The following is a 12,363-nucleotide window of genomic DNA, read 5'->3' as shown; positions in this document are numbered from 1 at the left end:
TTCATGAATGTATTATGTATTTTTATTCTATTTTTGCTTATCGGCAATGCAGATAAAGTCTGCTGGTTTAACAAATTTGAGGATCTGAGAAATTTGAACCTGTGGCCAACATGGGGTCATTAGCGACTTCAGGTTACAGTAATCACCTATGACAAAAGAGTCATCATATAGAGTATTATTTATGTGCCAATGATACAAGCATGACATTTCTTTCCCCACTCCTTACCCACTCTACATCGTAATCCTATTCTAATACTCTCATTGGTGACAGAAGGGGAACAAATGGAGCAGCAAGATATTATAGTGTGTTATTTAGTCCATCCTGCATACAGTGTCATGAAATAAAAACAAAAGTATTCAAGTATTCACAGCAAGATGCTGGGGTACATTTTTTGGACTGACAATTTTGTATACTCGGCAAGGGAACACAAAGTCATCTACTAAAATGTGTACAGAACTTGGAGCCTATCTGTTGTCAAGTACGTGATGGGCAACTTCAGAGATGGACAATCACAAGTATCTGACAACTGAGCTGTGAGCTCAAGTAGAGCCCAGTCAACATCTGAGTGTTACAGTCACGTTCCAACATTTGTCATGTAGGCTGCACTGATTTGGATAGCATAGCTCCAGGCTGCTTGCAGGATATCTCTATAGTTGATTTCTAAAGGTACACACATGGGATACTGCATGGCATCACCAAGTGGCACAAAGCTGCTGTCCGCACCGGAACATAGGATGGCAGCAAACATTGTACGCCACTGCACCAATGTCTCTGTTGTTCTGCAAGTCAGCAAGTGAACCAGCCCAAACCATTGTCATGAGGTGCTTGTTCACCTTCCTACTTCATCTGCAGCCTTCCCCATTGAAAATCCAGGGCCTTTTATGCTCCTGACTGAAGTAGCACCATGCAGGACACAAGGGAGGGCAGACTACCATCGATATTAGGGGAAATGCAAATGGGTGCTAAACTGAGGTTCAATCAATCCTGATAGGATTTGATTTGGAATGTTATTATTTGTTGCAATGTTGTAACAGTCAGCTACAGTGATGATAGGTTGGCACAACAGGTAATGCTACAGCCTCACAGGTTTGACACGGTGTACTGTCTGTTTGTGTGGAGTTTGCACATTCTCCCCATGACCATGCTCCTTTTATCTGGCTACTCTGCTTTTCTCTCACATGCCAAAGATGTGTGGCTTGGCCGCTATAAATATCCGAGAGGACTCTCCCGACGCCGGGGCAAAACCACCCGGTGAGAACGGCCAGGAACATCGAGCCTCCGTAGAGGCAATTGCGGTGGCCTCAATAGGCCTGACTTTGGGGTGAACTTGGGGTGGGGACTGGACTTTGTGCCTTCCCCCACAGTGGTATCCACTGTGGGGGGATGATTTTTTTGTCTAATGTAATCCTGTAAGTCTGTGTCCAAGATGGCTGCCGTGAAGAGAGAGTGGACGCTGGCGCGCTTTGGCTGCCGCTGCTCTCTCTTCACATTGTGTTTTTGATTTTCTGTTTTTGGACTGAATTCTGTTTTTAATTTGTGTATCTGTGATGTCTTTATTACTTATTTTATTCTGATTATATGTTTTTATTCCTATTAATCTATGTAAGGTGTCCTTGAGATGTCTGAAAGGCGCCCATTAAATAAAATTTATTATTATTATTATTATTATAAATTACCCCTTAGTCTAGTTGTGGGAAAAGAATTATAGGAGTATAGCGGGGACTCGCAGGAGTCCAGCTAAAAATCTAAGTGGACACAGGTTGTGTGCTTGAGTCGTGTTTTAATCGGTCAGTTGCAGCTCCCTACTCCTCCAATGGGCACGGGCATTGCCCGACCTTAAATACCCCTAAAGGTCAACCCTGTGACCTGCGCCTCCCACACTGAAACACCTAACTCCTCCCTCCAGAGCCGAAGGTTTGCTCTGCCAGTGGCCGAACACCAGGTGCGTCACATGACCACCCCCCCCCCCCCAGAACTAGAGGCACCGAAAAGGATGGGACACCGAATGAGGCGGCCAGATCGTGTAGATACGTCCCCTCGCACAGGGGACTTGCCCGGTCCGGAATAATTCAAGGGGACCCGGGACTGCGGGTGCCCGCGATGGGGAGGTTGAGCCACCTGTACCGGCTCGCTCAGGTCCAGATGGGCTGGCTTTAAACGAGCCACGGATACAGTTTCCTGCCGGCCCCCCATATTCAAGACGAATGTCATGTGCCCATGCCGCAGCACCCGAAAGGGACCTTCATAAGGGTGCTGCAAGGGCAACCTGTGGGCATCATGGCGCAGAAAGACGTACGGGCAATCCACCAACGCTGGTGGCACATGGGATGGGGCCACCCCATGACAAGACATTGGGACGGGAGTCAGGGTGCCAACCCTCTCCCGCAAGTGCACCAACACAGATGATGGCGGTTCCTGGGACCCATAAGCGGCCGGGACCAACTCCCCAGGGAAGGTGAGCGGAGCGCCATACACTAATTCTGCCGAGGACGATGACAAATCCTCCTTGGGGGAGACCGAATCCCCAGCAAAACGCATGTCAACTCATCCATCCATTCAGGGCCCGTGAGGGGAGTCTTCAGGGCGGCCTTCAGGTGGTGGTGGAACCGCTCCACCAACCCATTCAACTGGGGACGGTACGCTGTCGGATGGTGCAGCTGCGTCCCCAGCAGGCGGGACATTGCGGACCACAGTTCAGAAGTGAACTGGGCACACCAGTCCGATGTGATGTCCAGAGGAACCCCGAAGCGGGCCTCCCAATTAGCCACGAGGGCATGAGCGCACGACCGGGCGGAAGTGTCCATTAGCGGGAAAGCCTCCGGCCACCACGTAAAATGGTCCACCACCGTCAGCAGGTGCGAATCACGCCAAGACGGAGGCAGTGGCCCCACGATGTCCACGTGCATGCGGTCGAACCGCCGGCGTGGCACCGTAAAATCTTGTACCTTAGACGTTTGGCACGGAATGCACGCCCAGGCCCAGCATCTGACTTGCTTCCACAGCCTGTGCCATATAAACCTCGCGGCCACCTTTCAATTGTGACCCGGATAGACGAGTGAGACAGCCCGTGGATGACATCGAACACGCGACAGCGCCAGGCCACCAGAACAACAGGCCGTTGCTGGCGCACCCAGTATAGGGGGGTGATAATGGCCGTCTTCGGGACATTCTCCGCTCACACGGGGACCTGGTTATATTCCCGGACTACGTCGATTTTGGAAAAGAACTTTGCCCCGGCCAGATGAGATGAGAAATCTTGTAGGTAGGGAATGGGGTAACGATCAGCGATTGTCGCCTCGTTCAGGCGGCGGAAGCATCCAGCCCCCGGAGTCCTTCGGCATCATGTGCAGCGGGGAGGCCCATGGGCTGTTGGAGTGTCGGACGATGCCCATGGACTCCATTTTCCAAAGGTCCGCCCTCGCTATCAGAAGCTTGTCGCGGGCCAGCCTGCGGATGCGGGTGTGGAGTGGTAGACCCGATGTAAGAATATGGTGCATGACACCATGTCACGGGTTGGTCGAGTCGAACTTCAGGGTCACATTGTCCGGAAACTCGGCCAGTATCTGTGCATATATATTGTCCACCGCCATCACTGGGATGTGGATTAGCGCGGCGGACGCAGTAGGGCGCAAAGAGATCTTCTCCAACGTTGAAGCACGGACAAGGCGTTGTCCTCTCACGTCCACCAGGAGGGATTACTCCCGCAAGAAATCTGCGCCCAGCAACGGCTGGGCCACGTCCGCAACAATGAATGGCCAAGTGAAGTGGCACGCACCAAATATGACCGGGATAGTGCGGACACCATAAGTGCAGATGGCACTGCCGTTCGCAGCGGTTAAGAGGGGGGGGGTGGGGCTTACCAGCATGCATATCCACTCTGGAGGGGAGCAAAATGCTCCACCAAGAACCTGAGCCCCGAGCCCCAGTCCCAGACATACAGGCGATGGATCCTGCCGGCCACCGCGGTGACAATCGGTGGCCGGAAATGGCATTTCCCGGAAACGAACATGGCTGCCGACATTGGTGGGCTGCTGCTGAATCCGAGGGGGAAGGAAAAGGAGCAAGAAAGAAGAGGGAGGGAAAGGAAATGAGGAGGGGGGGGGGGGGTGGAGGAGAGGAAAGAGAGAGAGAGTGGAAAGAAAAATAACGTGAGAAGAGGGTGGAAAGAGAATGAATACAACTTCCTATAGTTACAATTGACAAAATGTAGGGAAACCTGAGATGCTACAAATTTTATCCATAGTTTGTGCAAAACAAGCTGTCAAGCAACAAAATGCACATATCTCCCATTGAAGAAGTGACCAATACATAGAAATGCATTGTTCCTCGCATTTGTCCACATAATGACAATGTTATTATCACCATGTTCCAAATCTGTAGTTGTATTTTTCTCTGAGGATCCCCATACTGAAATGAGAAACCAAGCAACCAGTTTCTCATTGAGGTCCAAATAAGAGGATTGCTCCCTCAACATAAGAAACGAAAAATGCTGGAGTAACTCAGCGAGTCCGGAAGCATCTCCGGAGTACACATATAAGTGATTTCAGGTCGGGAGAAGGGTCTCAACCTGAAACGTCACCTATCTGTGTTCTGCAGCGATGCTGCCTGACCTGTTGGGTTACTGCAGCACTTAGCATCTTTTCATAGGAAACCAGCATCTGCAGTTTCGCCTAGCTCCTTCAACACGGTAGACAAATAAATATGGTTGCCTAGCAACTACATATCTGCCACTCTGCACTGTTTAAGCAGACCTTGCACATCCTCTGTTTACTCTCCCATCGTACACTCGCCAAGTTGAATGCTCCAAAACTCCACCAATGGGAGAAAATACATCTAAAAGAGGTCCAAATCTTTAGCTGTTGGTGCATCTTTCCTTATGCCATTCAACACCGATGACATCGTTGACCAAAAAAGGACCAAAATAACAATGAATATAGAAAATTATGATCTATTTAAATTACACCCATGCGATGGATTGGGTATGGAAAGGGGATAGAAACATAGAAAATAGGTGCAGGAGTATGTCATTTGGCCCTTCGAGCCAGCACCGCCATTCAATATAATCATGGCGGATCATCCAAAATCAATACCCCGTTCCGGCTTTTTATCCCTTGATTCCTTTAACCCTAAGAGCTAAATCTAACTCTTTCTTGAAATCCAGTGAATTGGCCTCCACTGCCTTCTGTGGCAGAGAATTCCACAGATCCACAACTCAGGGTGAAAAAGTATTTCCTCATCTCAGTCCTAAATGGCCTTCTCCTTATTCTTAAACTGTGACCCCTGATTCTGGACTCCACCAACATCGCAAACATTTTTCCTGCATCAATTCTTGTCCAATCCTCTAAGAAATTTATATGTTTCTATAAGATTCCCTATCATCCTTCTAAATTCCAGCGAATACAAGCCCAGCCGAACCATTATTTCATTATGTCAGTCCCGCCATCCCGGGAATTAACCTTGTGAACCTGTGCTGCACTCCCTCAATAGCAATAATGTCCTTCCTAAAATTAGGAGACCAAAATTGCACACAATACTCCAGGTACGGCCTCACCAGGGCCGTTTACAACTGCAGTAGGACCTCCTTGCTCCTAAACTCAAATCCTCTGCTGCTAAACTCAAATCCTCTGCTCCTAAACTCAAATGGTAGTGTAGGAGGTAGATTCCATTATGCCAGTGAATGCAAATTCTGTTGCGCAACATTGAAATAAGGACATCAGTGAGAGCTCCAAAATGGTAATCTTAGTTCAAGGTTAGACAGGAATAAGTCACAGTCCCTCAAACCTTCTCCACCATGTAACCTTGAATCTGCATTCCTGCATACGTCTGGTAACTGTTCACGAGCTTCAAATCAGTATTGCACTCTGATCAATGTCTTGATCTGCCTTTTCTTCGTATTTATCTCATCGTTTGCATGCTCTTACTAATCTGATCTACAGTTTGATTCATACCACATTGCGTAGCACAAATCACTTTGGGCCCAAAGCGATCCTTGCTGCATGGAAATATTGACATGGAACAGGATCAAGCTTCACATAGTAGTTATCAAGAAGGAACTGCAGATGCTGGAAGATCGAAGGTACACAAAAATGCTGGCGAAACTCAGCGGGTGCAGCAGCATCTATGGAGCGACGGAAATAGGCGACGATGAAGAAGGGTTTCGGCCCGAAACGTCGCCTATTTCCTTTGCTCCATAGATGCTGCTGCACCCGCTGAGTTTCTCCAGCATTTTTGTGTACCTTCACATAGTAGTTATTTTTTTCTGAAATTCTGTGAGGAAATTATCTCAAATAATTATATCTTCATTATTATGGAGATGAAAACAGCATGCTGGTGAGTCTTTACCATGGTTAACCCGCAATTTTAAATGGATTAAAAAATAACCCTTGCCATAAATCTGCATATAAATACACAAGTGTCTGTCACTTGCAAGTAGCATAATAACTATCACAGATGTGGTGCAAGTAAACTGATAGTTAGAATTCAACTATTAATTGGTTTTCCTGAATCTTTTGTTATCTTCTGGAGTTTATTTAATGTTGCAGTCACCGGTTATGCAACAATACATACAGACCACCACGTAATACACTAATTCTTACTCTGCAAGGCAACATGCTGTTTTTAATCACATACTATTCTTTTTAACAATGTGAGTGCTTTTGGTTGCACTTCAGTCACCTGCCCTCCTACAGCTCCACTGCCTCACTTACATTTTCATTTGGCATCCAATTTGCTTGATTTGTGCTGTCATATTTCATAAATCTTTCATTCCGTAATAGAAGTCCATCCACCATTCCACTGCTGACTGATCAAGTAAATCCAAGTTATTTTGAACTTTGGGCCATTGATGGATGTCATTTACTATTGCTCCCGGATGGATATCATTTTGTCCCTTTTCCACCCAATGTCTTGCATTTTCTGGTCCTTTTGCTTTTTATTTTATTTTTTTAATCACTTTTGACAAACCATCTTATTAAATGTTTTCTTATATGATTGCCAAACAAATCTGAGCTAGCTTTTTTTTTAGTTTCCCTGATGGTCACAACTAGAAAATGGGTGTTCTTTTGGGAATAATGATCAGAATCAGCCTTACAGCCTTAATCAAGTTCATTGATCTTCAGCTTAGCATCTGAGCCGCAAATAAATAAATCTTGTACAAGACTACATTTTTTTTTTACCCCTCTCCATTTACAAAACCAGATTTTAGTTTTTTTTTAATATAACAGATTTAATTAAAAAAAGAACCATGAATGGGAATTTAAAACAAGAGCTGTTAGTACCAGGCCAGGTCAGTTTCACCAGTAAGTATGCAGATGAGAGGAAGAGCAGAGCAGAAAACCCGACAAAATGCTGGAGCAACTCAGCAAGTCAGGCATATTGATGGAGGACATGTATAGGTGATGCTGCATCTGAATAAAGATCCCAAAGTGTAACATCACCGATTTAGATTCTCCAGAGATGCTGCCTGACCTGTTGAGCTACTCCAGCACTTTATGCCTTTTGTATATAAACCAGCATCTGCAGTCCCTTGTGTCTTAAAAAAAGGCTGTGTTTCTGGGAGTGACTGCCTCCACTGTATAAAAAGAAGACAGGCATAAGTGGAGTGGCCAACTTTGGGTGCATCCTTGTTTAGGTTTGACTATGCCCGTGGTGCAATGCTGCAAATTAAGGTAAGTGCTGAGGCTTTGGCATGAGATGCTGCAGTGAAGGGGTAAGGTAGTTACACACTAGTTCCTCTTTAGACTCTGTGCAGTGAAAATGGTAGTTAGAGCAAAGGTATGTTTCTCTTGTAGGTTGTGAGAGATCAGGGACACTTCCAGTATCTCTGGGGATTCCACCTGTGGGGCGTGCAACCCTGCTCCTGTTCCTGACAGGCCACATTAAGGAACAGGAGCTCAACATACCGAATATCTTCTGCGAGACTGAGAGATTCATAAGAGTTTCAATGAGGTGTCACACAAAAGTGATAGGAGACATTAGCTAAGAGAAGAGACGCGAGTGTCTGTCGCCGCTAATGGACCAGGATTTTGTATTGCCGCCCTGGTGGCAGTGTCCAGGATATTTCAGAGTGGCTGCTGAACATTCTGAATGGGGGGGGGGGGGTAGCAGCTGGATGTAGTTGTACACATTGGCACAAAATGACAAAGGTAGGGAATGGGATGAGGTACTGTGGAGTGAATATAGAGTTAGACAAAAAGTTGGAATAGAAGAATCTGAAGGTAGCAATCATTGGATTACACCTAATGCCACATGCTAGCGAGTGCAGAAATAGGAGGATAGGACTGATGAATGAACGACTGAAGAGTTGGTGCAGGAGTCAGCGATTCAGAATGTTGGGCCATTGGGGTCTATTCTGGACCCAAGAACCCTGTGAAAGAGGAACGGTTGCACCAGAACTGGAGGGCATCCTGGCAGGCAGGTATCGAAGTATATTTCTCCTCTGTTTTTTTGGAGGAGAAAGCCATAAACATCAGGGAAGTTGGAAAACTTAATGGGGATGTCTTGGGATAATCCATATTACAATAAAGGTGCTGGATGTCTTAGAACACATCAAGGTAAATACAACTCCAGGGATCAGATATATCCAAGATATATTCCCCAGGCCGAGATATACGAACTGGAAGGGGACTAATCTTGTGCCTTTCAGAAGGGCTATAAAGAAAACGCTGGGATCCAGAGACCAGTAAGCCTATCATTTGTATTAAGGAAGTTAATGGAAAGGATTCAGATATATAAGATATACAGTACATGCATTTGGAAAGACAAGGGTCAAATAAGGATGGTCAGCATGGTTTAGCACGTGGCAAATTGCATCTGACAAATTTGATTACGTTTCTTTTGAAGAAGTAACCAAGAAGGTTAAAGAGCCCAGGGCAACACCTTTGATAAGTTTCTGCATGGTAGGCAGTTTTGAAAGGTTAGATGGCACTGCATTCAGGGAGAGACAGCTAATTGGATAGGGAATCAGCTTAGGATAGGAAGCAGAAGATGGTGGTGGAAAATGTGTTGCCAAATTGGAGGCTTGGAACCAGTGGTATGCCGTTAAAGGTCAGTGCTAAGTCGATTATTTTTTGTCATCTATGTCAATTATTTGAATGAGAATGTTTAAGGCATGACCAGCAAGTTTGCAGATGACACCAAAATTGCTGGTGTTGTAAATAGTGAAATTGGTCACCAGAATTACAGGGATCTCGATCAGCTGGGCCAAGGATCAGATGTGAAGTGTTGTATTTGGAAAGTCAGGCCAGGTCAGGATTTTCACAGTGAATGGCAGAGTTATGGCGAGGGTTGTACAGCAGATAGATTCACAAGTACGAGTACATCATTCTCTGAAAGTGGAGTCACAGGTAGATAAGGTGATGAAGGTTACTTTTGACACACTGGTCCTCATTAGTCAGGGAATTGAGTATAGAAGACACACAAACTGCAGAGCAAAACACCGAGTGCTGGAGGAACTCAGTTGGTTAGGAGGCACCTGTGAAGGGAATGGACAAATGGTGCTTCTCCAGAGAAGAAGATGGGACATTATGTTATAAGTCCACAAGATATTGGTGTGGCCACACTTGGAGCATCATGTTCAGTTGTGGTCAACCCACTACAGGAAATATGCCACTAAGCTGGAAAGAGTGCAAAAACATTTATGAGGATGTTGCCAGAACTCGAGGTACTGACCTATTGGGAGAGGTTATGCAAGATAGGACTTCATTCCTTGAACCACAGAAGGGTAAGGAGTGATCTTATAGAGGTGTATACAGGTGAGGCACAGTTAGGGATGAATGCAGTCTTTTTCGCAGGTTAGGGGAAACAACTAGAGGGATAAGGGGAGAGGGAGAATATTTGCTGCTGCACAGTGGCGCAGTGGTAGAGCTGCTGCTTCACAGCGTCAGAGACCCAGGTTTCAACCTGACTATGGGTGCTGTTTGTGCAATATTTATATGTTCCCCCTGTTACCGCGTGGGTTTTTTCTAGGCTATCAGGATTTCTACCAAATTCCAAAGACAAGCAGGTTTGTAGGTGAATTGACTTCTGTAAATTGTGCCGAGGGTGCAAGATAGAACTAGTGCACAGGTGATAGTTGGTCGGCACGGATAGAGTGGGTATAAAGGCCTGTTTCCATGCTGTATCTCGAACCTAAACTAAACTAAGGAAACATAGGGGTCAATGTTTCATACAGGGAATGGTGGTTAATGGAGGAAGATGTCAGTGGAAGTTGGTGAGGCAGGTTCAATAGCACTTCAGTTATTTGGACATGCTTGGATAGAAACGGGATATGGGCCAGAGGTGGGCAAATTGGAGTAATTTAGATGGGCCTTTTTGTCAGCAAAGATGAGAAGTGCTGAAGTGCCTGTTTCTGTGCTGTATGAATCAATGATTTGTATGTGTGTTTGAATTGTCCCATCTCATCTTTGGATCAATTGGTCATTAATGCATCTGCCTGTATTTCTTTGCTAATACATTTACATTTAACCCCACTTCCAAAGACAAAGACAAAGAAAAATAATCCAATCATGTTCATTAGCAAGTTAATTTAGATTTATTTTTAAATACTGGCAATGACATGAATTATACACCTCATTACATCAACATAATATATTTGTATGATGCTCCGTAATATAATTGTGATATTGCAATGCAGAAATTCCTATCCCTAACACAAACTAAAATTTAATGCACAGGTTTATTATTTTAAAATCACATTTACAGCCAAATTATTAGTTTTAATGCTAAAGTGAGCTTTTGTTTTAATCTAATTGAAGTAGCACATTGGTGCAGTAGCTAATGCTGCTGCCGCACAGTTCCAGCTATCGGCTTCCACCCTGACCTTAGGTAAAAGACTGTGCAATTTCTTGTTTCTCTCCGTGACTGCGTTGGTTTCCCCTGATGCTCCAGTTTCCTCCCACACCCTGAAGATGTGCTATTTGTTGGGTTAAATGACAGCTGAAAAAATTACTCCTTGTGTAGGTGTTTGGCAGAAGGACTTAATGAGCTTGTGAGATGGAATCGTTTTCTGGGAGGTAAGTGGTGAAATAGAGCATTGAACAGGAAAAGGCCCTTCACCGCACAATGCTTGTGCCGACAGTGATGCCAATCTAAACTAATCCTATTTGGCTACATCCCTTCAATTCCCTGCCTTTGTGTGGCAGTCAAAGGCCTCTTAAACTATTCAATCAGGTCTGCTTCCATCACCACCCCGAACATTGCGTTGCAGGAGCAATAAAACTTGCTGTACAGGTCTCCTTTAAATCTTAGAAAGAAGAAACTGCAGATGGTGGTTTACAAAATATGACAAAGTGCTGCAGTAAGCCAGTGGGTCAGACAGCATCTCTGGAAAACATGGACAGGTGATGTTTCAGATCAGGATCCTTCTCAAGACTGATTGTTGGGGGGAGAAAGAAAGCTGGAAGAAAGAAGGGGCAGGAAAACGTCTGGCTGGTAATAGGCTGATACAGGTGAGGAGAGGTTTCTGGTTGGCAGATAGTTAATTGGTTGGTTCTCCCCTCCCCCCCCCCCCCTTCTGCAACCAGTCTGAAGAAGAAGGATCCTGACCCAAAACATCACCTAAGCATGTTCAAAACATCACCTAAGCATGTTCTCCAGAGATGCTGCCTGACATGCTGAGTTACCCCAGCATTTTTTTTCCCTTTAAATGTTGTCCTTCTCCCCTTTAATACCTGCAGCATTCATCATTTTGTCCCAGGGGAAACAAATCTGACAATCTAAATGACCCGTTGCTTCACAGAATCTTGTATATTTCTATGGTCATCCCCTCTGATTCCTACACTCCAAAGGAAACAAGCCTCGTTTATCCAACAAACCACCTACATTTTTGTCCAATCATCTCACCTATATACAATGCAAACAAAATATTACAGCACTGATCCCTATGGAATAACACTGGTCGCTTACCTCCAGTCAGAATACTTCCAACGCAACCGTCTGTCTTCGATAGCCAAGCTAATTTTTAATCTAATTTATCACGCTTCCAAGGAAATTTGCAACCTGCTCTTCTGGATCAGCACAGAATGAGGCTCCATGGAGGCTACATAAACCCCCAAATAATCAATTGGAATTAGGAGAATAAATATGACGGACATTACAGACAGCTGCAAGGCTAAGAGGGATGTCACAGTAGGGAATTTTAACCTCCCTTGTATAAACTGGGATTGTCATAGTACCAAGGGTTTTAATGGGGTGGAATTTGTCAAGTGTATTTAGGAATGTTTCCTCAGGCAATACAAAGGAGAGGACAAAGCTCGACCTAAACTGGAAGGAATTAGGCAAGGGTTTTGGCCTGAAACATTGCCTATCTCCTTCGCTCCATAGATGCTGCTGCACCCGCTGAGTTTCTCCAGCATTTTTTTGTG

The sequence above is a fragment of the Amblyraja radiata genome, chromosome 2 (genome assembly GCF_010909765.2).
Source record: "Amblyraja radiata isolate CabotCenter1 chromosome 2, sAmbRad1.1.pri, whole genome shotgun sequence".
Lineage (NCBI taxonomy): Eukaryota > Metazoa > Chordata > Chondrichthyes > Rajiformes > Rajidae > Amblyraja > Amblyraja radiata.
Note: the sequence above shows the minus strand (reverse complement) of the source record.